At 38.5% G+C, this 26,327-nt stretch overlaps 1 long non-coding RNA gene across 2 annotated transcripts; it reads left to right on the top strand.

Annotated features, from left to right (window-relative positions):
- Positions 1 to 521: 521 nt before the first annotated feature.
- Positions 522 to 22,617, top strand: LOC139793755 (uncharacterized). Of its 2 annotated transcripts, XR_011724774.1 has the most exons (3): positions 522 to 1,196; positions 1,762 to 1,850; positions 22,349 to 22,617. It is a non-coding gene; the product is annotated as an uncharacterized lncRNA (long non-coding RNA). The 2 variants fall into 2 exon arrangements; XR_011724773.1 differs by lacking the exon at positions 22,349 to 22,617 and having other exon boundaries at positions 1,762 to 2,294.
- The last annotated feature ends 3,710 nt before the right edge of the window (positions 22,618 to 26,327 follow it).

The following is a 26,327-nucleotide window of genomic DNA, read 5'->3' as shown; positions in this document are numbered from 1 at the left end:
CAATATTTTTGTGATCTAGTGTTGCTTTACCAAGGAGCTTCAAATAGAAAGTTGCTTTGCCAAGGAGCTTCAAATAGAAAGAATCTTTACCAAGGAGATTCAAATAGAAGATTATGCAATCAATATATCTGACTTTAAAAGGCAATGGAAAAGTTAACTTGCTTATAACAAATTGTAATTTGTGGCTGTCCTGGAGAATGAGGAGACAGGAAAATCTTTATCATTTATACTACACAATTTCCAAACTAAACCAGTGGAGGCTGGCAGCCAATGCCAACAATTTACTGTTGTGAGAAAAACAACATTTCGTCACATTTAATAAACAGGGAAGCTCAATTACCATGAAATCGAGAGAGAGACTGAAAAAGGGAGGTGAGTTTGGAGCACAAGATGTTTCACAAAAGGAAAATACTGTTTTGTGTATCTTGTGCCCAAGATATTGGAGCTGAAGCATAAGGCAACTGTGAAATGCTGCCAGTTCCTACCTTTTGTTTCTTGGAAGGCTTGAAGAAGCAGCCACAGAAGCATGCTCCAGACCCTGGTGCACCACAACTCTTTTTATTTGATTCTCAAGTGCATTTAGGCACTTGGACTCACCTCAAGAAAATGGTCACCTGAAACAGATTCTTAGCATTACAAAAAAAACCTCAAAGCAATTTTAGTAAAATTATATTTTGAATTATATTCTTGTGCTGAAGGGTGTTGATGGCAATAGGCCAGTGGGATTTTAATCTGCAGATATCACAGAGACTGACACACCACACAGATGGGTCTGCCAATAACCCAGGCTGTAAAGAAGGATGAAATAAGTTATGTAGCTTGATAACTGGAAATAATAGGAAGCTGTGTCTAATAGTTTACATGGCAAAGAAGCTAAATCATCTAAGCCCTTTATAAATGTGATGGCTAAAAGATTTATTGTGCAGAAGGTGATAGGAAGGACGAAAGAAACTGTGACACCTTCTAAAGAACTAACATAGCCTTAAGGTTTGGAAGGAAAGAGAGAAGAGAGGAATGGCTGTACAGGACTGGAAGTTGAACTCCCACTCTCTTTTCTTCTGAAAGAGCAGAAGAAGAACAGAGCCTCAAGTGAGAGAGAAAAGCAGGCATTGCTGGAGTGCCCAGTGCCAATACAGCAAGTGTTTATTTACCTGTTTGTTATGTTGATTTGTTACATTGTGAATCACAAATTTTGAGTACATTTATCTCCTGAAGAAATCAATGGAAAAAATGGTTAAAGAATTTTATATAAAGAGTAACATTGCCTTTGGCCCACAGAAAAAGAGAAATACAAGTGCTGATTTTGATAAAACTAATTGTAGCGTTCCTAGTGATTTCAGCGCAATTAGGATTTTGTGGATAATTTTGAGTTATATCAGATACGATAATGGCTAATTGTTTTTTATAATTTGTCTAGTTAAGCTTCTGAGTAAGTAGATAAAGTTTAATGCAACATAAACTTTGTGCAATATGCACCACTGATGAAAAAGCACTTTAGTTGAGTCTTAAAAGTTGAAATAAATGGGACAAAAATAAGTATTAGCTTACTGGAGTTAATTTAAATACAATGCTAATAGAGCTGTTATGATTTTACAACTCCTGAAACTGAACATTTGAAAGTCTTTGAAACAAATCTAAGGCAATGTGGAGAGATGGGATTAGGAAAGATATTCATACTTTGAAACTTCTTTGCCATTGGGGTTTTAATGGAAATTTTCTCTCTGCCAACTTAGGCTAATACCTCTTTCTTGTGTAAGACAGAAGGACATCAGAGTTGCTGAGTGTGCGAGGCACAGTGCCGTGAGGACCAGATAAGCTCTTCAAGACAAGTAAACAAATGGTTTTCTGAAGTATGCACATATGAGCATTATCAACCTTGGAAGTTGCATTAGATTTTTAAATGTATGTCTTTGTTAGCTATATCAGTACTTGGCAGTCTGAAAAAGTTGAAAAGTTGTTAGTGAGAATCTCTACATTGGGAAGGGGGAACAAAGGGACTGGCAAAATTTTGAGTATCAGTGTATTCACTTTGATTAAAAAGAAGAGTTAGTTCTGGGAAAAAAACCAAAGCTTCCTTAGCTTTCTATATGGAACACATTTAAATATATAAAATTGATTGAATTTGTAAAAAAAAAGTCTATATCAATCTACTATATAAATTTGTAACGTATTTTAAATATGCAATTTTACTTCTTTGATTTCTGCGTAAATCAACTCTGCTTTTTGTACAGAATCTTTATTCAAAATGAAAGGATAAAGAGTGAAAGGTTCAGAAATAAAGGCATTATTATAGATTTCATCCTTCAATGGCTTTATCTTGAACAGCATCATTTGTTTTCTTCTCATTTTCCTTTCATGCCTAGCCAGAATAAGACAGCTTGGGCTCTATCTTTATGCTCTTACTGACAGCCCCAAACCTGCAACACAGAGAAAGCTGATGGTCCCCTGGGTGACACATGTTTAGGTGGCGGGCAGAGGTGCTGGGTCTTTAGAGGACATTATTAAACCTAGTTCCTTACTCAGCATTGGGAGTGTGGGGAAGGTGGTAGATGTGGAGGAAACAGGGGACCTAGGTGGTTATTTTCTTTTTCTTTTTTTTTTTTTGAAGGAAGAAATTCTTGAGTGTTATTGCTTCAGTGTTTAATCATTGCCATCCAGAATCATTGTGTCTGATTCTTAGAGAGATTCTGTATGTGCTCCTTAACATAAAGAAGTTGATGATGTTTTGAAAGATGAGATTAAAATTATTTCTTTCCTGCTCCAGATCAGATGTCAAAAATTATCCTGAATTACCAGGAAACCACTAGCAGATTACTTGTGAGGATGGAGAGGAGCCTGGGGCCTCTGGGTTGATGTAAGTTGCAGAGATGAAGACTGGACATGTCTTGAATCAAAGCTAGGTGTGATCAGCTTTCTATAGGCATAAAGAGCTAATTTTAGAATTTAGAATTGTTTTTAAGACTTTCATAGGCCATTAAGTGAGTTCAACCATAGCACAGCATAGGATACCTACCTCACATACAGTCAGTCAGACCTTGGAGCTCAGATATCTGTGTGCTCGTTTGTGCATTTTGAAAAACTGGGGACAACTCTCTATTTACAGGGTCACAAAAAAAACCACCACAGGTGGGGAAAGTCCTTTGTGAATTCTGAGATAGACTGGCATTCATACCAGGGCACTTTTAGCTCTCCTTGATTTTGGTCTGAAGGATAACTTCTGTGCTGCCCATTGCCAGGCTGCACTTCACCAGGCACTGCTTCCAGTGTATTGTAGTAGGTCCTGAGAAAAGGAAGCAGGTTCCTTATTTCTTTCTGAAGGCTATCAAGAAAGCCAAAAGGTACCTTCTTCTAGTGTGCCATTGGGCACTGTTAGCATTTAACTCACTTGGGCCAGGACTCCCCCCTGTGTTACCAGCCACAGATCAGCTGAAGAGAAGTTGAACTTGTGTCATGAAACAGGAATGTGTTGCAGAAACCTTGGTACAAAGAGCTTGAACAAGAAGTAATGACTTCAGGCTGGAAGAGGGTAGATTTAGGCTAGACACTAGGAAGAAATTCTTCACTGTTAGGATGGTGAGACACTGGAACAGGATGCCCAGAGCAGCTGTAGATGCCCCATCTTTGGAAGTGTTCAAGGACAGGTTGGATGGGGCTGGAGCAATCTGGCCTAGTAGGAGGTGTCCCTTCCCATGGCATAGTGTTTGGAACTAGATGATCTTTAAGGTACCTTCCCACCAAAACCATTCTAGGAGTCTATGAACTTGTTAAAATATACCCAGAGGATAGAAAAGTAACTAATATAATTTGTTAAGATTTTATTTCATGATCGAGGTAATTTCTTTGGTAAAACTCGGGAAATATTTAATTTGACTACACCAGAGCTAAAATATCATTCTAGTTTCTAATTCTTCCAATGCAAAACTCTGCTTTGTTCTCTCCGCAGCACAGATAAACTGGTATGACCTGATCACTGTGCTAGGCAGTCATTCTCCTTCAGAGAAGGGACAGGACTGTGTGGATTATTAGTCTTTTCCCTAATGATGTGATATTATTAATTAATAATAATTAAGAATAAGAAAAAGAATAATTAATTCCTTTTCCCTGTGTAAGTAATAGTTTTCTTCTGGCATTGTGTGGCTGTCTTGAGACCGATGATAATACAAAAAAGCAGCAAAAATTGTGTTTGAGAAAATATATGTTCTCTCTGCTTCCCATGCACATAATGATTGTGGGTGGACATCTTCATACCTGAACCAAATGGGATTTTTGGGCCCTCTGTTAGTGTCATGCAGGCTCTGAAGAATCCTTCAGTGTTTTGGAACCGGGCAGCCACTTTCAACAGGCGGCATTAAGAGGATGCCAGTGACACCTAGTGTTTAATACAAAAATGCCATAAAAACTGGTGGATTTGTTTTCCAAAGCTCTCTGCAGCAGCCGACGAGGTGGGTGCTGTTGGGTGCCCTCTGCAAGAGGTTCAGCAGCAGGGCCACTGGAAGCCTTGGCAGGGCACAAGTGAACCAAGGGGCCATCGTTCTATAGACAAAGGGTTCTGAGCCCATCTTCTTAAGCAGTGAGTTCAAAAGTTTCTCACCCTTGATAGCAAAAGAAGAACATTGCAAGGGGTGCTGGCAAGGTGATGGTAATGGCGTAGTCTGCCCTGTACATTCTTCTGATTTTTCTATGCAGCATGCACCTTTCTATCTAATAAGCTGGCAGAATATTGGACTCTGTACAATTTTATTTGCTGGAATGCTGTCTTGTCACCTATATGCTTTCTGCATGCATAGAGATAGAAAATTTGCAGTGGGAGCAATACGGGAATTATCATCTAATTTTAGCAAGGAAGAAAAAACAGTATCTCTGAACAGGATTGAAATAAATTCTGAAATAAAGTTCCAACACATTAGGGAGTTCAAAGCTGGTATCACACTGTCCAGACTCAAGACAAAGGAGAATGCCCCAAGGACATTTGCTATTAATTAGCAACAGCAGTTATAAGTTGATTAATTCAATGTTCTTACAAGTAACAATGACAGTCAAGCAGCTCTCGCAGCTTTTTTAATGTTTGGTTTGTTTAAGCTCCTGTTCTAAAAATAAGGATAAAATGGGTTATGAGATCATAAACCATAAAAAACCAGATGTATGCTTAATATTGTACAACACAGTTAAAGAAGTTAGTGTATGAATAACTAATCATCACCACAAGTATTGCAAGACATAATTCATGTAAAAATACTATAAAGTTGCTAGTAGAAATAGAATATCAGCTTGCACTGTATACACATGTATTACTTTTTTCTTTTTGGACATTTACCATATCCAAGAAAAAAAGAAACAGCAAGATTAGATCACGTGAAAAAGTTACTGTAAAAGTAATGAAATGGACAAACTCACCAGATGATTCATTATGAAGAATCCAGACCAAAGTTTAAGATTGTTGTGGCTCCCACAGACTTGAACACATTCATACATGATTAGATTACCTCAAGGCTTCAAAGATGCAAAGCACTTCTGAATCAGAGAAAAGCTGTAGGTCTGGTGTCTTACATTAGATGAGCCTAATATGTTTAGTGCTTTGAAAGTCACAAAGTCTGTAGAGACTTCTTGAATTACCTTTTGGAATAAAGTCAGCATCTGTGTTGTTTGATAAAAGTAACACAGATGTCTGAAGCTTCTGAAGGTGGGGACCATCAGTAGTTGTTTTTGAAGAAGATTGTAGAGCAGAACAGGAAAAGACTAAAGTGATCCTAAGATGTATGTTGGGACTGGAGAAAAACTTTTTTGCAGGGGCATAATTTGCACTAGTGTGTTCCTGAAGTGAAATGATGCTGCTGTAGCAGTGTAAGTTAAGGCAAGTTTAAAGCAAGACTGTGCTTGAAATTGAAAGAGAGGAAAAGTAAAGAATATTTCAAAAATACTATTCATGCAGATAGTGAGGAAAACAAGCCATTGCAAGAATTCACATATAGTATGGACACATAATTAATCCAACATTGTTTGCTCTGAATGGATGAGGACACTTTGTGTGGTTGAGTGTTACGGACATTGAACATTGGCAATAGCACAAGCAAACCCAAAATACCTCCGTAAACACATGTCATAAAACCAAACAATGATTTTGAAAAATATTATTCTTAATGCATTCCATGGATAAGGCTTGGTGCTTGTCACGGCTTAGCAGTTTGGGCAGACCACAAAACTAATGATAGAATTGCTCTCTATTTTCACTCCTACAAAGGGAAGATAAAAGGGGAATAAAGACTGAAGACTTTAAGTCGGAAACTGAAAACAACTAAATACAGATTTTACTAACAAAAGGGAAAGGTAATAAAATAAAGGGTAAAGTAACAAAACGTGGACTAAATTGTGCTTTATAGTTGTAGTGGATTCTTATCAGTCCTGTCTTCTTTGGGATCAACTGGAACAGGAGGGAAGAAGATGCTGACAGTTCTATAGTCATTATACTACTTTAGGGTTCATTCATTTTAATAACTACTGTTACTCTGAATATTTTCTTGATATCTGAAACAAAAATGCAGTTCTCTACAGTTCAGCTCACTTTAAGACACCATCAAATTGGTATAACTCTCACTAGCTTTTGTTAAAGTGATGGTGACAGCTATTGAGTTCTAACTAGCACTGGTTTTATGCTTGCTATAAATAATGACTTTCATCAGCCGTTTTCTCGGCCATGTATCACTGGAGAAAGATGCAGCACATTCCATGTCTCCACATATTAGCATTGATTTATTGTTTCCTCTTCTGCATCTGACTATAAGAGTAGCACAGGATGAGTTATCCATCCAGGCTTTCATTTCCTCTTATTTTCTGTGTAGTTTTAGAGTTTGACTCTAGTGACTTTGGGGATGGCTTTTGCAATTGTCTTCACGTCAGTGATATTTTAGTAAGGGTCTGTTGGGTAGGTTCCCCTGTGCAGCACAGCTTTTTGCACTGCTAAGGCAGCAACAAGAAGCTCTAATGGGGCTGCAAAGTGCTAGCAGAGAATCCCCTAGGAGAGAAAATTGCACAGCTTGACTCTACCATTGCATATCTGCCTGCCTCCATGTGCAAAGGGAGAGGGTATATGTTAATGGTAAGGGAGGACTCTCTGGAGATGTGACAGAGGAGACTGCTTCTCTTCAGGAACTCCACCAAGGGTGATAGAGCAGAACTATTTTCCAGTAAAGGGAACTACAGTTTTCAAGAGTTAGATATCTGAGAGAGCTTAAACTGCATCAGACTTCATCCTGGAGTCCTTCTCCTCCTTGCACTTGTGATATGGAGACATATCCTAAGTTAAGGATGCTGTTCCAGGTGACTATTGTCCCTATTTGCTATCTGGTGGGCTGCTGCCCATCTGGAGAGGTTCAGGAAGAAAATTAACCCAACTGGTGCTGCTCCTTCTCATCACAGGGAGATCAAATGTCTACCTGTACCAGTGCAAGTGAGCAAGCAGGGATGCAGCTGGAGAGGGACTGGGAAGAGAGAGGAAGGTACCACCACAGCATTTCCAGTGTTACTAAGAAACTGCACCCTTGGAGAAGCTACTGACAAGTCTCATGACTATCTGGAGAATGCTGTAGAGCAAGGATGACATAATGTGCCAATGTGTCATGACAACACTACTGTGCTTTTTTTGCCATGTACAAGAAAGTCAGCATCCAGACCTATGTTGAGTCTACTGCTCCTATGTGAAGACTTGAAAAGAAGCAAAGGAAAGTGTAAAGAAGTAATTCACTTGTACAAGTCACTCATAACTCATTGTATACAGGCTGTATGAAGGCACGGTATCCACATAGCTCTTTTTTTTTGGAATGTGTGCTTACAGAATAGCATCTGTCTTTTTTTTTTTTTTTTTTTTTTTTTCCCAAAAAGACAAATGCAGATAGGATTCTTAAAAATTTAAAATATATGGGGGGACTTTTGGGTTTTTTTGTGAAACTGGTAATAAATTATTTTCTAACATATTCTTGTCTTGACAGCATCATTTTAATTTGCTCTAAATTGGTTGTCTGAATGGCTGTTTCCATGACAGCATAGCAAACATACAGTAAGGGCATTTATAAACAGTGATGAATAAGAGATCATTAGACTGCAGGGAGAATTCTGCACTAGTCTGCTTCTGCTTTTTACGTTTATCAGGTGGTTGTAACACATTTTACCACTGTCCATGACACCAAGATAAAAGCTGTCTCACGTCCAAAGGCCCAGTGTGCTAAAAGACAACAGTTACAAACTGGGTCTAATCTATGTCAAACTACCTCTTACTAACTATAACAATGTACAATACTGAGTGTCTTATCTGTCCTTGTTAAATTAGTCATAAGCCCCTACCAAACAACAGCTCCTTAAAGGCAGAAGTAGTTTCTCCTGACCCACTGTCTGAGCTTTTTCCAGCCATGCTCTCCCACAGAAGGAAGCTCTTACAAAAAGTAAATTTGCCCTCTGATTCACTGCTCTGAGGTTCCCAGTGCAATCAGTGTGGAAAGGTGTTGGGATAACTCATTCTCCTGAAAGCCATCAGAGGACCCTCTCTGGGGGAGATGAAAAAGGAGGTGTTTGCTGTCACATGCGAGGTGACACCATTGCCACAAATAGTGTTTAACCAAGACCCATTTTAGTACAGCCTTAAAATGTACACAGATGCCAGAAGAAAACCTGTGACTGGCTTTAGTCAGAGCAATAGCAGCTGAAATATTGCTGTTTCAAAGGAGGCTTGATAGTCCTCGATGTGTCCTAGAGCAAAATACAAAACCTTCTGTTTCTCAAGGATTTATACAAGCACTGCACAAAAAGATCAAATCTCTTTCCTCTTGAAATCAGCGACAATTTTGTCAAGACCTTAAAGAGAATCAGAGATTTATCCCCTATTCTGTTGCTTTATATGATAATTCCCTGTTTTAATGAAACCAGAAGAGTAAGTATTGAATAAAATATTAAAATAAAAATAACTATCTGCTTGTTTAGACAATCTGCAGTGCAGGTTGAACTAGAAAGGTCATCTGCACGCTCACAAGTTTTGTGTAAAGTTTTCTGAAACTTTCCCACGTTGCAACCATAAATAATACAATTAAATTTGCTGAAAAGCAAGTTCTGACTTCCAGGACAAATTAGTAGCCAATCTGAGGCAGCCCAAGCTTTGCTACCACTCTTTTTGTAAGAAAATAATTTAACTTCACTGAGTCCTAGGGTTTACACAGATTGCTAGCCACCAGATTTTAAGGATATAATTTAACAAGCATTTATTTTAGTGACAGTCCTGGCTTAAGCAGCTTTCATTCCATTACACCTGTGACTAATAACTGTTCTTCCTTCTACTTCTTCCCCAAGGCACAATTTTCTAAGATGGGGTGATGAGCCAAATTAGAGTTTTAAACAGCTTTGGTTTGCTTGTTGCTTTTGTTCTTGGGTTTTTTTTGGCTTTTTTCTTTTTAAATACCTATCAGTTCTCATTGCCTCATTTGCTAGCAATTTCAAATTCCATAAATTTCAGAAAATATCTAGTCATCACTCCAAAAACTTGTTTCCTTCAAATGTATCTTACATCAGACTAAAGGTAACGATGCACCCAAATATTATTCACTTTTTAGGGTTAGGCTACTGTCCAACCCTGTACCCTGTAACTTCAGAGTTTGTTGCTGATTTTTCCCTCTCCTTAGAAAAGAACTTTTTTTTTTTTTTTTTTTTTTTTTTTTTAGCAGTAACACACGGTAGAAACTTAACTTCTACTTTGATTCATATGATTTTAGGGCATTATCTGACTCACACAGAAGATCAAAGCTCACTTCTGTCCTGTTTTAAACCTCTCAGCAGTTATAAATCAACAAGACTTTTCCTCTGCAGTTGAAACGTGAGGATAACTTTCATGCTCTGGCATTAAAACTTCTTCAATGGAACACTGTGCTAGCACCCAGGATAATACTGTGTAATAGAGACGTGTGGCATTTCTCAACCATTCCCACTCTATGAGGCAGAGTGAAGTACCAACATGGTGAGCCATCTGTGCTGGTGCCGATGATGTTATTAAATCATTCATTACATTTCACAAGTTCATATTAGATCATTTAAATTCTTATTTTGGCATAGTGCATAGATTTCTTCCTCTAGAAATATGAACTCAGTATGCAAATGCGTTTGCCCTGTTTTCTAATAAATTCATGACCGAGTTGAATGTCCTTACAAGTGCTGTGGCTCATGTAATTATGCCCTCAGATCTTGATAGTAGAAATAGAGCCCTTGTTCATGCCAGATTAACTGATCAGCTTTTAGCACGAGTAAATTTGATGCATCCATTTCTGCCAACTCATTCTGTCCACAAAACACAGTGCCACCCAGAGCTCTGCCCCGTCCTGCTTGCTGCCTTTCTTTCCCAATGAGGAAAAGTATTTTTCCCTCATATTTTTTATCACTTAATAGTAGGAATGTTGCCCTAAAAATCATAATATAGCAGCAAACTGACACTGGTTTCACTGGTCACCATCCTGATTACAGACATAAGATGCTAGCTGACCTATTTGTTCTAAGGATATTGATAAAAAGACATTAAAAGGACATCATTCTAGGCACTGTGCCTATGCAGAGTCTGCCCTAGAGAGCAGGCAAGAAGGCAGCCCAGCAGAGTAGGCTGATACATAGGGAAAGAACATTATAAACTCACAGCAAAATTATTTCACCAGAAATTACCATTAACTACCTGCTTACACATCTGAGAATTGCCATGGAGACACTAGTGACTTTTATGGAACTAAGACTGTGTTATGATTTTCATTAAAAATAGAACAAAAATTCCTTTCCAATTTCATGACAATGTCCCAGCATAGTACAGTAAATCACCACAAAAAATCTTCTTGTTTATTTTCAAAGCTTGAATAACCTTGCAGGTGAGACAGAAAAGCATATATGTGTCTGTAACTCCCTTATGGAAGTATAAAATATTCAACATGAAGGCATGATGTTCAGCTAGCTAATGAAGAAAAATATCTCACTTCACTGTCACAGACAATTTGCTGAAAGAAAAACTAACTGTAGGTTTTTCATATAATTGTACCTTTCCTGAAAGTACTGTATGTGACCTGCAAGCCCATAAGCTCTTATCCTATTTTGTTTTCTGCAGTCCCCTTCAGTCTTCTGAAGTGTCTGCAAACAACAAACATAACCAAAAAGTGTGAGGGAATGGAGAATCTTCACTCTGTAGGTTTTATACCTACTTTTCAGAGCACACGTGCTAAAAAACAAGGGACTGTAAGAAGCCCTAAGTCCTTTGCAGGTTTGACAAATGTTTGACCATATTAAAGCCCAGGGAAATTATCACCTTCACCAGCAGAGTAGTTTTAAGTCCTTTTTTGTGTATCTGTAACTGCATGAAGGGGCCTCTGCAAGGTTCATGATCTACCTCAGACTCTGGTCTAAGTTTATGAAGTATATATATAGTAATACAATGATATAAATACAGTTCAGAAGCACTGGATGTTTGTACTTAAAAGGGCTGCAGCACTCAATGAACTTTTAAGAGAATAATGGCTTCTTCCTCAAAGACACTTCAAAATTTGGGGTACAGTTTCTTCTCCCTCTGTTCACGCTCTTTGGCTGGGGACTGGTTGCATGAATTAAATATTTTAGAACTGTCTAAGAGTATAGCAGAGCACAAAAGACTCAACAGGTCTTGGTTAAGAATTGCTGCACTTATTCCAGGAACCCAAGGTAACCATAAAAAACAGAGGAAAAAACATGCTGATCTTTAAGCTGAGGCTCTGGTACCATCCTGATGGATAGTTGGCCACAGACCCCAGTAGTAGTAGTAAATATTCAGTCATTCTTATCTTCAGCCAGCTGAAATTTTTCCAACCAGTCCTTCTTTGCACTTTTTACTCTTATTTTCTAGATTATCTTCCTACCTGTCAGAACTGCATCCATCTCACAAAAAAGAAAAAAAAGAACAAAAAAAAAGAAAAAAAAAAAAAAAAAAAGAAAAGAAAAAAAGGTCCAGTTTCAGGCTAAGCTATACTTTCTGGGGAAAAGAGGGGAAATGAGAAAAGGGATGTCAGAAGGGCAGGAAGACAACAAGACCTTCAGTGAGATCTGACACAGTTAATTTGAATGTGATTTTTCTCTGGGCCATGAGCTGTACAATGCCAGCTCATGGGTTTTGCCCTGGCATCACCTCCTCGTTGAGAGGGGCAGCATAGCTCTGGACTTTTCTGCTTGCTGAGATAGATTCAGCTCTTACATGCAAGCATTTTCATGTCTTCTAGCTAGGAAATTCTCATGAAGCTTTGAGGCTCAATTTTGCTTTTAAACACCCCCATCCTAAGAAGCTCTGGTTGTGTGTGATTGGAGAGACAGAAAATCTAGAGAGATTTGATTTTTTTTTTCACCTTGCATTAACTAAAACATCTGGGAGCATACAATAATAAAAAAGCTCTTCAAAAAAGCATTGTTCTTTTGACCCATTTTCATCCTCATTTTACCAAGCACAGAAAATTATTCATTTTCACTTTGTCCACTATCATTAACAATGCCTCATGATGTTAATTAATACTGCAAGAGGCAAAACCTCAGGCTGACTGTCTCACATGTGGGAATTAGTTGTGTGGGTTTGCAGAGCAACATCTGCCTGTGAATAGATTTTTAAAAATAATAATTAAATTAAACAAAAGAGAAGCTCTAAGCTGAATCTGTGGCTAAATGATTAATATCCCTTCATGTTAAAAATTTTTTTCACAGCCTATTTTGTTTAATGATTTTCAGCTATGAATATTACATGTCCTTCTGCAATTAATTATTTATGCTGATGAAACATGGCACTCTCTGTACCCTTTTTGGATTCTAAGTGGAAAGGAACACATTTTCTCGACAGTTCCTTCTGAACAGTGATGGCTCACAGAGCCTTCTTTCATTGGAGGCAGATTCATCCTCAAGCTGGTTTAAGGAGGCTTGGAGTTCACTGGGAGAAATTGTTGTGAGAGTCTTCTCACTGCTGGCCACCAGCTGTGCTTGCTGGGCTGCCAGCTCAGTGCTTCCAAGAGCCTGACCTCAGAAATCCTTTCCTTCCTGGTGGGAAAACCTTTCACATGAAAGATTAATTAATCAGCGGGGTTTATATTTCAGAATTTCTGGTGCTTCAGGAACAGTTTGCATCTGCCCAGGATTTTAAACTGAGTTTGGAGTCCGGCTAAGGAGAACTTTGACATTTTGAGCTTTCATTTTAAATAAGCATGAAAGTAATCATCAGGTATTGAAATCCTTCTGGAGCTGTAATGATCCTTTCCCACCCAGCTCTGATAATTACTGTTTGTGGATCTCTTTGCAGCCAGGTATCCCTCATTCTGTGAGCTGATCTACCTAGGAGCTTTGGCTGGAAAAAATATGCAGATATTATCTCTGCTACTGTGTCATTTTAGTTACAGAAATGTCTGGCTCTCCTCCACCATAGGACTCTGGTAATTACCAAATCCCTAACACTACTTTTGGATGAGTCAGGTCTTCAGAATTTGACCTCCACAATAAATTGATGGCACTCAAGTATCCTGAATGGTGAGGAATCAAATGAAATATAAGCCCCAGAGAAATTAAACTTGTTTTAACTACCAAGGCTACAAGGTATTGTGGTAAGCCAGTCCCACTCAGAAACTTGACATTTTGGAAAGCAGAGCAAGGTGTTACAAGCTTTACAAACTCCAGCTACTGACTACATATGTACTGCTATTAAGCTAAGGAGTATTATTCTCTGGGGACAGCAAAGCATAATTACAAGGAACAAGAAAAAAGTGTTTTTACTAAACTTAGCAGTAAAATAACTTTTGGTGAGATTACTGTACATTAGTATGGTTGGTGCATCAACTGTGATGTTCACCTCTCCAATTAATCTTTTCTAGTGGAGAATTTGGAGATACTCTGGAGCATTCACAGAGCCCAGGTGCTGCAAAACTCACCCTACTGCTGCTGTTTGGCATAAACCTCTGGAAGCAGATGTGGAATAGCACACAGATCTCAAACACCCCTTGCCCTCCAGACATAGAGACACTGGAAATGGTTCAGCCATGGTGGGGCTCCATCCTGACAGTGCCCTGAGGCTCCTTCATTCCTGTCCTAGCAGGGGCCCTGCTGCTGTGTTTGGCTCTCTGTCTCCTTGCTTTCTCATGGTCTCTTGTCAACACAAAAATGAGACAGGGCTGACATCTGTTTCTGAGAAGTTCTGGGTCTCAGCACTGTGCCTATGGCAAGGAGTTCTGGCTGCAGTTCCGAGGTGCACTCAGCTGCATGGGGAGTCTGAAGGTGTTCACAGCTGTATTTATGTGGATTTTTAGGTGCTTGCTCCCCAAACTACTCGGCACTAAAAGATGTAAGCACAGCCTATCAGCAAGAGCATCTTGAATGCGCATTTAGGATACAAAGAGGAGATTTCTCAGGTTGAGGGCCTGGCACTCTACCTGTAGTCCCTTACATGTATTCAAGCTTAGACTCCCTGGGAGCCAGCCAAAATTGTGTCTGTAAAACAAACTCCAAAGCCTATGCCTTTCTACATGCATCAGCTATTCATAAGGAAGTTTCCTGATATTCTTGACAATGTGGTTTGACTTTTTTATCCCTTACAAAAATTGTTATTATTAAATAATTGAAAAGCAAGTAGCTACAACAACTACAAGAAGCTGGTGGATCCTGCTTGGGTGAAATTTTCAAAAGCAGATAAGACTATTTTCAAACATCACTTTGTAGCCCCCTACCTTTTAAGAGGACTGCTTAGGCTGTATGAAAGTCTGTGCTAATGCAATCTGTACCATTGCCAGTACACTAAGCTAGACCATCCTCACCTAACTCCAGCAGCAGCTAGTGCCGTGTAAACATATTCTCAGTTGCTTTTGTACATCTTCCCAACATCCCTTTTGCCTTGAAATAGTCCTCTTAAGATCCTCTAGGTTAAAAAAAATAAAAAAGAAACATTTTCTGACTCCTAATAGTGATATCTTAAACAAAATAACTTTCCATAATTCTGATAGCTGGTACCATCCTTATTTCCATAGCTTTCATCATTCACCTCTAATCCTCTTTCTGTCTTACTTGTCATTATTTGTCTTTGCCTTTATTCCTTCTGATCACTATTGTTATCCAATTTCCTTCCTTCTTTCATCTTTCCCTAACTCCCACTACATTTGTGTCCTGTCACTTTATGATTTTGTTTTTACTCCCCATGTAGCTTTCTATCAGATATACAACTTTGTAACTGACTTTACCTTCATCTTCCTACCTTTTTTCCCCTTTTCTCAGGCATGCTCTGGGGATCAGACAAAGGCCAGCACTGCAGGCAGTTGCAGACTCTTCTCACAGAGAGAATCCACAGAGCACAACTGCTCAGACTGCTTCCTTGATGGATGGCAGAACAGTCTTTGGCTTCATTTGTTACCCATATTAGGCTGAAGGGCCTGGAAGGATAGCAAATATCTTTTACTGTGTAGTGTGCAGTGTTTGGAATATGGGGGTTCTGTTTCTAATTGGATAGATGCTAATGGAGTATTATTATTCTTATTATTCTTATTATTCTTATTATTATAATATCAGGGATTTAGAGTTGGGTTCACTATTGGGTCAGATGAGTTAGGGCAGAAGAGAACCTCTGTTACATGGGCTACTTAAGAATTTATTTATTTATTCATTTACCAAGACTTTTTTTCTTTAAACGAAAAAAAAAAAAAGAGAGAAGTCATCCATGATTCTACATGCCTCTAAGAGTCTTCACAAGACAATGAATTAGAAACAAATTAATGATGAGGAGTCAATGTTTCCACCACCACCCCAGCAAAAACAAGACCAAGGAAATCCCAAATATCTTCAGAGATTATTCCATCCTAAAAATCAAAAGTTAGTCTGACATGAGACCCATGCGTGGCTTCATGCTATTTATAAAAAAAGGGGACAGAGGTGAACAAGCAGATGTGTCTTCAGTTTCTTCCACAAAATTTCCTTGCATGTGTTGTATCTGTCTTGCTCAATTGCATTTTGCATCTTAGACCACTTGGCTACATGTGACATACAGCTATTTCTGAGGGAAAGAATCACTCCCATGCCAGCATCTGTACAAATGAGAATAAATCTTCTGAACATATGAGAGAAGCCCCCTGGCTCCTTTTTCTCCTCCCCCAGAGGAATGGTCTTCAAAGTTCAGAAATATCCTCCCAAATAGATAGAAATTAAATTTTTAATATAATTTCTTTAGGATTTAATAGAATGGGAAATGGCTTATCAGTTTTAACTGAATACCCACAAATTTCCATGATGCTGAGTTACTTAACTAAAGTTCTTGAATACAGCTGCATTTGTAGCTGTCAAACATGGCCACATGGAAAGACTTCTGCAGTTCCAAGGGAAAGGGATCATGTCCTCCTCTTGAGAAAAACTTGTCCTGACAGAGGTGTCAGGGACAATCTACTTCACTCAATCCAGGATTCAGCTCTTTGTCCCTGAAGCATTTTGTACAGTGGGCACAGACAACTCCAAGATGTTTCTGGAGAAAATTGAGCTCACAGACTATGAGATTAGTGACAGACCTCTCCTAGAGTATTCACAATAGGGATTAAACCCACACACCTATATATGAATAATTCTTTGGGCTTAAATAGGTAATGGGAACTAGGTTTAGACCTAGAAGGTATTGCCAGATGAAGGAGCCATGCTGGATCTCTCTTGCAGGCCAAGTGTGGTATCCAAACAGGGGGGAGCAGAGGGTCTTGTGTACTTGGAATCAACAGTCACCTCTGTAATTTTTGTTCTTGTTCTTGCTGAAACTCTATCTCTTCTCACAGTGCTACTGTCTCAAAGGAAAAGAGGAGTGTTTGCTTTCAGACAGGTCAGGTTTCTGAGGCTCAGGTTGCCGAGTTGCTCTGGATGTTACAGAGTCTGCAGAAACTCCCTCTACCTGCAAGCAAACACCCTGCTGTGTCACCCTCACTGATATTTTCATGAGTTAGTTATACAAGGGCAGAAAGACTATAGACAGCTGTATGTGTATATGTTTGGAAGGGTCTATAATCCACCACCCAAATGTATGTGTTGCCAGGGTTGAGTAGGCAAGCCCTCAAAATATATGGTTTGATTCTGACCTAGTAGTTACCTCGAAACATTCAAAGAGTTTCAGGGTGCCAACTTCAAGCACCTGAACTCACCAACTGAGTTGGCCAGGCAGGACTGTGCATTTTGTACATTCCCTCTGTAGTCAATGAAAATGAGAAGCTGTCCACATTCCCCATGAGGAGTCGTCCCCATCCCTGACACCTCTGTTTGCAGGAGCCCTGCAGACAAGAACTATTCTTATATTTCCTTCTCTATATTCAAAGGACTCATGGAGATCAGCTTTACGTGTTGGAGCAACACAGAGTGAGTGCCCCCAACAGCGAGGAGAAGCAGCCAGGGGAACACAAGAGAGGGCAAAGCACAAGCAGACCGTGGCCTCCTCTGCCTCTGGGTGGGAGCTGGTGAGCTTTTGTCTTGGCAGAGGGCAGGCTGCAGGCACAGAGAGGATGAGGAGGCTGTGAAACGAAACAGATGCTCGCCTGCCATCTGACCCAGAGAAGATGCTTTAGTTTGCAGTGCTCATTAGGGGCAACTACAGTTTCCCCTGCCAGCTTGGTAAATCTGCTTTCACTCAGACTGCACACTTGATAAAGTTGTTTGTCTTGTAATGAATACCAATGTAAACTTCCCATGCAAACTTTTGTGCATCCTAATGTATGGGGGTTTTTTTGTTTGTGGTTTTCTGGGGTTTTTTTTTTGTGTCTGCGTGGAAAATATCTCTTTACATTTGTGTCTGTGCAGCACCAAATGCCAAAATGTTCTCAGGCTGGAAGTAGGTTCTTGGCCCCACAATAATGAAAACAAAATTGACATTATTTGTTTTGTGGTAATGCCTCTAGGCCTCAATCAAAAATGACACAAGACAACAGATGGATGCAAGTACACTGGGGAAACACAAGACAAAACATTTATTCATTTAGTAAGCATCAGCCATGGTACACCAGCTGCTTGGGTATTAAATATTTTGGAGACGGCATTGTATATATATAAAAATCATAATAATTGTTGTTATAACCTAGCATATACTATAGAAAGATTTTTTTTTTTAATAATGTGTCTCATGGGACTGGAAAATGTGGCCATTAAAAGCAAACACCTCTGAAGAATAAGCATTCAGCTATTCTTCATCTGTAAACATTACATTATCCTAAATTGAATCGAAGTTGATAGTTTTATTCTCATTTAAAAGCTGATAAATATCATACTAGAATTTTCTGACAAGAGTGTCTGCAGTTACAGACAACTGGTTATACAACTGGTTACACTGTGCAGTGCTGGCTGATGTTACATCTGTTCAGATATTTTAAACTGCTCTGAAAAGAAAATCCACGCCTCCCAAAAGCATTTTAAAATGGCACTGGTATCTGAAACACTACAAATGGCAAAACAGATTACAAACAATTAGACCATAACTTATGAAAATGTAGAGGTCATAACTCTGGATTTTATAATTTCAGGATTAGACTTATTGTCTGGTTTTGAAGCCTGGCTCAAACAGAAAAACATTAGTTCCCAAGCCTATAGTTCATATATCTTTTCAATAGCTTAGTTTTTTCCTGAACCCATAGAACAACTTCCAATGTAACTTTTTTTTATTTTTTAAACTGGAAAAATCAAAATTGCATTTTGCCAAGATCATTTAAACTTTGCTCAGGATTACTTTTAATCATATTCCTGCTACAACTAAGAGGGAAGAATTAGGCTTGCCTCATTTTCCTCTTTCTTTTAGGGTCTGTGCTGCATGTTGTATGCAACCAGTGCCCCACCAAGCATGGCTATTGTGTATTATTCCCATGTCCAAAAGTTAAGCTGAAAGATGCTTCTCAAGAGCACATTTAATATTCTTTAATATGAATATATTAATAAGAATATATATTTAATATATTCTTTAATATGAAAAGATGGGGGGCTTTAGTTTGGGCCAAATTAATTTAGGTCTAAAGTAAAAATGTTTTCTTACGTGCTTTTATGCCCATTTACTTTCTTTGAAACTTAAAAGCTCCGTTTACCTGCCCTCAAATATTATAACTAACCTTTTTTTTTTTTCATCCAAGGTAGGTTTTTTTGTTGTTTTTCTTTAGTTTTAAGAGGCCCAAAATATTAATGAAAATTGTTCTCCTTTACAATATATAGTCAACCTAAAGCAATTTTACAGGAAGAGCATGAAACAAGTTAATAAACCTGGAGAAAGGAGTTTTGCATATAGTACATTGTATATTTAGCCAACATATATATCAGATATATATCATATATTCCTAGTTCCTTTTCTTTCTTAATTTTTTTTTCCTTAGGAAGGAAAAGAATTACTTCAATACTGACTAAGTCCATTGAATTGATTCCATTTGTGTTAAATAATCTGAAACAGACTCCCAGCTAATATAAGTAACCACTTACTCTAGCGAGGGCATGTCAGATAAAGCTTTTGCAGCCACTAGAGATATGTAACATGGGATTTGGAACTGCTTAAGTTTTTGGTTTTTTTTTTTTCTCTCATCAATAAACAATAAATATATTTCAGCAATTCATTATGTGTTTTGACAGCTGACAAAATCTGTAAAACACAATTTCTAGGTATATGGGTCATGTGAGATTCAGATGTACCTTCTCCATGTAAAAATAAAAATGTATCTTTTGCTACGCACTCTTTAATATTCCTATTAACTCTTTTTTTCTTCTGCAAGTGGCTCTATTGCTAGGACAAAGGTAAGTAGCAAGAAACTTGTCTAGTTCTCAATTGAAGTAATGTTTGTGTCATGAGTATGCAATTTATAAAGTAATTATAAGCACTTGAGAGGGAGTTTATCATACAAAAACCTCTTTTTTTTCCAGTAGACCTTTTAAGAATATCTTGTCTTACACCTTTAAGTGTAAGACTTAAATTTAATATGGATTTAATATGCATTATAGAAAAGCTAAAATTTAGAATACCTGAAAACATCCCTCCCATAGCTTATCTTGTCTCCTTTCTGGCTGAGATCTAACCTAAATTACCCAGCACACTGCCAATGACATTCTTTCAAGAACTGCCCACCTTAGTGTTGAAGTAAGTTTGGAAACACATCTAGAGAGAGAGTTGTATTCCCCACTAGTGCAAATTGAAAGTTGCATAAATTAGCCTCTAATTTGATCCAGTGCTTTTGATTAATGGACTTAGTTACTTGAATTTCAGTCTTGTGGTTTAGGATGTCACTACAACGTGTTACAGAATCAGGGCCTTGTTCTATACCAAGAAGGATGTTCTATTGCTCATCATTCAGTATCTTCCCCTCGTGGACTAAGAGAAGCTTCTGAATTTTGAGAATCTTTGGAGCTCTTGACAACAAAAAGTGCCATGCTCTCAGAAAGCCACTGAGATGGCTCTCAAGACTTTTTGTCCCCATGGTGGAGGTTGTCCCTTCAATGAGGAAGCCAAAGTCTTCCTCAGCAATGCTGTTCAGGGTAGCTTACCACATGGGGTCAGTAGAAATCAGTGAGAAATAGTGACTTCTTCACCACCCCAGAAACTCTGAAATGCTCACAGCCACTATGCCATTCCCTATTAATTTCAGAAATTCATTGAGGGAAAAGCAGATGTGATTGGTTTTCTTTACAGCCAGACAGCTTTTACCACTAAAATATATGAGTGGTTTCCTAACATTGCATGAAGTTTGCTCTTTTCCAAAGCTAGCTGGGGTTCAAAAGCTTGTATTCATTTAGTTTTACAGGGCAACTTTGTCTCTGTATCTCTTCATTACATTTGTTAAAATGAGTGCTCTGTGTGTGACAGATTTATGATCAGGGAGCAGAATTTTTGTTTCTTCCAAGCTATGTTTCATAGAATTATTTCTCTTTTAAAACTAATACAATTAAACTTAAAAAAATTTCAAAATGAAATTTAAAAATGTGTCCCAGTAAGCTCTGTGCAACTAAGCAAGAAGTTGAGAGCAGCTACATATATTTTCTCTCCAAATGCTTGTGTAACTCATTTCTATTTTATTCATGATTGCACCACAAAGACTACTCACCACACTTGTCCTGTTCTCTCTGTATCTTATCCCTTTCTTTCCAAACAGTACTGGGAAAAAGTGAAAAAAGGAAAAAAGAAAAAGATCACTGTCTTGAAGTCTGAGCCTCTGACAGTTTTGTGACAAAGCAATAAGCCTGGGGAGCCATCCAGACATAAACTACAGCAAATTTAATACCTGCTTACACCACAGTGGAAACTGGCACCTCAGACTTTGCCAAATGCTATCTGACCATTTTTCCTTTAGGCAGGTAGTGGGTCAAGCTGATGCCAGTTAATCTTAAACTGCTGCAGTACATCAGGTGGTGTTTATGGAGCCCTTGAAATTCCTCTTACTTTTTCTTGACATAGCCATTCATCCTGAACAGTTCCGTTTCCATGCAAAGGAAATAATGCTGGGAAATAGATTAGGAAATACTCAGATTTTAATTTATTGAGACTATTGCAGCCAAAGGGTCAAAATACTCTTAAAAAGAAGTCTGGAGGTTGAATCTGCCAGGGAATTATGGTTTTGTAGATTGAGTCGTTTGCTAGAAGTATTATTGCACTTTGGTTCATTTTTATGATACAGACAGTGTAAGTGGTAGAAAATGAAACTAGATGGAGGTTTTTGCCTCCAACAAATCACAGTTTAGCCAATCCTGCCGATGCATGGGAAAAAAATTCCATTGGTATCACTGTACAATGACTTCAGTGTACTTTGTTCAGAGCTGGTATATGATGAATCTATGTGCAGTGTGGTATGCAGAAAGAGTATGCACAGTAATAAAGGTTAATTTTTCATGTATATTGCAAAACCATGGCAACATTACTCTTTTAACCCAGGCAGTGATATTTCCAAAGTTTCTCATTGCTAATATATGTGCAGCAAGCAAAGACTATGAAACTACTTTTTCCTTTATTTTTTTTTTTTTTTGCAACACTCACAATTCATTATAAAATGCATACTCAACAAAAATTGTGGAAAGAAACTGATTCCCATTGTACAGTTAAAAAAGTGTAGATTTAGATTTGCTCGGACAACCTTCATTCTTCTTCCTTGCATGTCTGCCCTTTGCATTGATTGTAGTATAAAATACTCCTGAAAAGGCAGTAGAAACTGATCCAGATACTCCATGCCAGTTATGGCACCCAAATCATAGGGTAAGAGCTGCCACATGTACTGTGAGATGCATTTCAGCTGATGGAAGATGACAGTGGGATTATGGCATGGGGATGTTGGTGATCCATGCTACGTTCAGCTCGAAGCTGTAAGAAATTTCTTCATTTCCTGTTATCTAGGAAATCTGGAGAGTCACTGCCCTGGATGATGGGAAAAGAAAAGCAAAAGCAAAGCTAAGAGGCTCAGAGTTATTTATTTGATATAGTGCAGATCAGTGCTTGTTGTTACGCAGAGATGGGTGGAGTCTACAGAAGCCGTGTCTTGGGTTTGGAGAGGAGCAACTCAAGGTTCAGCTTCTCTGAGTTTTCTGTCATTCAGTCCATAGCATTATGGATTAGCATTAGTGTGAACCTGGAATGTTTATGTTTCTTTGTTCTTCTGATGTACAGCCAAAACCTGAAGAATAAAAATAAAATGTTTTAATCTGTTATTCTTTTTTTGTTTGTTTGTTTGTTTGTTTGTTTGTTTAAGATGATATCCTGCCAAACTCGAACCCAAAATATTTAAGACACCAGAACTGATTTCTTCTGCTTTGTGAAGTATCACTATCACTTTGTCATGTAAGTCTGATCAAACCCATAGGTTTCAAAGAGCCTTTAGAGAAACAGTTTTGTCTGGAAGCCTAAAGTGAGATTGGAATCTAGATGTGCTGTATGCTGCAAATGACCATTGCAAGTGATTGTTCACCCACTATGGACTGAATAAGCAGAGTGGAGAGAAACTATTACTATCCCTATGGAGCCTTGGAGAGCTGAGATACAGGTAATGACTAAATTACTTACCTTAAATTATATCTGAACTCAAAATTGAACTTCAGCCTCCTGAGTTTCCTTTCTGCCTCTTAGACATTGCATCTTGTAGCAACATCTGCTTACTCCTGCAATCAAAGGCCTAAGGCATGCACCTCACTGAGGATGGACACTGTGCTGGTGTCCTCAGGAGTAAAGATGGATGGGCAACCTCTGGAACAGGGCTCTGACATGCTGGGTGCTCAGCAAAGAGCTCAGGTTGAAAGTTTCATAGGAGCTGAGAGGTGAAAAAAGAGAATGTTTAAACTCAGTAATTTGGGGAGGAGGGGGAAGGAGGAAACTCAGCTGATAAATACAAACTTAAGACATATTTAGAAGCTGGATATGCAAGCTGAGCTTTCCCTGGGGCTAATTGCTGTAATGGCATGTTAAATAAATCCTCTCTAAACTTGGCTGTACCACTGGAACACTGTTTAAATAATGAAGTGTTCATGAACAAACCCTCAAAAGTATGAGGCAGAAAAAATCTTTTATTTAATTTGAATTGCAAGATGAGTGGTTTTTTCCATCTATTTATTGTAACCATCACAAATCAGATCATTTTTTTCTGTTAATTTTGGGGCTGCCTCCTCCTTTTGCTGTCCTGAGTAACCAAGAATATAGCACATGCTCCTCTTCCTTGCTTTTTTCATTAGTTCCCCGACAGACATGGGAATGTTCTTTGCCCTTTATTGAGCAGCTGGTAACTTCTAGGCCTTTCCTTTTCCATTATGCATGTGCCTGAAACAAGACAAAGCTGCTGGGACATAGAAGATATTTATGAAACAGTAACTTCCATGGCCAAGCCTCTTTAAGAAATGTACTCCAGCTGATGAGTTAGAACAGTTGCTGCCTCAAATAAATCTAAATCATGGCAATCCATACTGAAGAAAGAAGATAAAACAGAGGAGTAAAGGATACATCTAAAATCTAAAATGCTTAAGTCTAAAAACTTTATCTCAGTCTGTGTAAATAGAAATAGCTAGATAAAGTTTTAGACTTCCTGATAGCATTATTCAAGTAAATATAAGGTAAATTTTGTAGCACATTATGTTCACTATGTGAAAAGGTGTTTTCTGTTTTGGGCTGCTTTTCTCAAGAAGCATACACAACAATTAATTTTATACTTTTGATAAAATATTTCCTTCAAAAGCTTTCAGAAGAGAGCAGAAATAAAAGTATATGGTTCTTTTCAGCCTCAGAATAATGTGTTTACATATTAGGTAATCTATTTTGTAGAAATCAATATCTTTTCATTGCATCTGGGGGAGAATAATATTAGACACTTGTTGGTTCTTGGCATTCTTAACACTGTTTGAAAAGGGAAACAAATAATTTTACAGCTGCTTCCAAGAAAGCACATTATTAGATCTCAATACTTAACTACATTTCCTCACAGACATTGATTTGTTGTTGTTACTGTTGTGACTGCAGCCAGGTGGTCATATAGTTTGAAAGAAGTATGCAATTAAATTGATATCACAGAATTATACTTGGTATATTTTTGTCTGCCTAGGTCTCAGACTCAAAGGTGAGTCATTTGATTTTTCTTTAGAACTGGAAAACTCAATCTCCTGTTATTAACTCCATGACTGTTAGCAACCACCAAGAGTGATAAGAGAGAGGCTTCTTTTAAGCAAGAGGCTTTTCCACTTCTTCAACATCTGCCAGCAGTATGGGAGAAATTCCATTTTAGATTCCCATGCACATCCCAGGAAAAGGCTACTATCACCAAATGTTCTTTGGGCGAAGAGGGAGCACAAGGCAGAGGAGTTGCACTGTTCCACTCTGAATGTCCCCCTCAAAGTATTTCCCACTGTAGCCCAGGAGTCTGGAGATTCAGGTCCCCTGACAAAATGAGTTGTAGCAAGGACCTGAATCTCTCTATGACTCCAATGAGGGCTGTTGCCAGTGGCTAAGTTGTTGAACATACATTCTGTCCAGAAATTCTCTTCACACTGAACCTGTAGATAAGTACTGTTGAGAGATTCTTTCACAAACTGATTTTTCTGCCTGAAAAATGGCTTTCTCTAAGTATGCCCAGCCAGCTCAATTGTGTATTTGCTAAAGGTATGAATATATACACATTTTTGATTAATTATTATTGGGTTTTTCTTTCTGTTGACTTTTGTCTGTGTGTATTCTGATATCAAAATTACAAAGATCATGAGATGCGAATATTAAACTATCCTACCTAGAATACATTAAAAGGATCTGATTTTAAAGACATCAGGTCTATGGTTTCCCAGCACCAGCCATATTTAGAAGTTTCACTGTCCATTTGAGCTTTTAGCCAACTCGTCACTCCACACATTTTTACACCTGTTTCAGGCAAATTTTAATTTTCTCTAAATATATCTGTGGGTTTTATTTGCCCAGTAGAAGGAATGTAATGCTTTCTTCTGAAAGATTTGTTCTTACACATTGAAACCAATCACAGTCAGCATAAGCCTTGTCCAAGAAGTGGTCATTATAACTACAGATTAGATCTGCAGCTTCTGAGTGACAGCAGTTTGATCAGGTATGCAGTTATCCCATCATGTCTCTCATTTGCAAGTGCAGAGGATCTCCACTGATGCTGAAGGGCACTGGGAGCAGGCTGGGACTTGCAGAACGAAACCCTGGCCAAACTCATTTATTTTGCTCTTCCTTTTGGATAATACCCTCGCTTATAAACCACATGGTGTAAGTGCCTCATTGAACAGTCCACGAGCAGGGATAGATTACAACAAACTGCTGTGTTTGTATTAACCTCAACCACCCAGCCTGGTCTCAGTGAAGAGACCGCGTTGAGCTGCTCATGAAACAGCTGCAGAATGGCTGCAGTTTGCCACCTGGACCACTAACAAAAATGGGCTCCAGCAAGGAGCACAAGCTGAGGTGTTGATGGAGAGGCAGACAGGTGGGCAGAAAGGTGAACCACTCACACCCGTGGGTCCTGGCACACAGGGACCACGCTTGCAGCTAGCTGGAGCATGTTGTGTTTCCTGGCAGGGCTTCAAGTTGCAGAGCTAACTTCACTCCAGAGAAAACTAAGCCAGATTCTGGCCTTTGAAGATTTCAGTAAAGTTCTTTTTCAGGGAAAAAGGGTTGCCAGCTGGGAGTTTTTTGTGAGTTGTCTGCTTTTCAAAGATCTCTCTGAAAGGGGCTTGGTTAAGGGCATTGCTGGGGGAAATCAACTATAATTTTCAAATATGTTAGACTTAAATAAACATTTAATTAAAATAAGACCAGCTCTTTCAGACATTGCCTGTCTTCTCCTGTCTGTAGAGTTGGGGAATTCTGGGGAATTCCTGATATTAAACATTTT

This window comes from Heliangelus exortis, chromosome 2, assembly GCF_036169615.1.
Source record: "Heliangelus exortis chromosome 2, bHelExo1.hap1, whole genome shotgun sequence".
NCBI classification, from domain to species: Eukaryota; Metazoa; Chordata; class Aves; order Apodiformes; family Trochilidae; genus Heliangelus; species Heliangelus exortis.
This window is presented reverse-complemented; position numbering and strand designations above follow the sequence as displayed.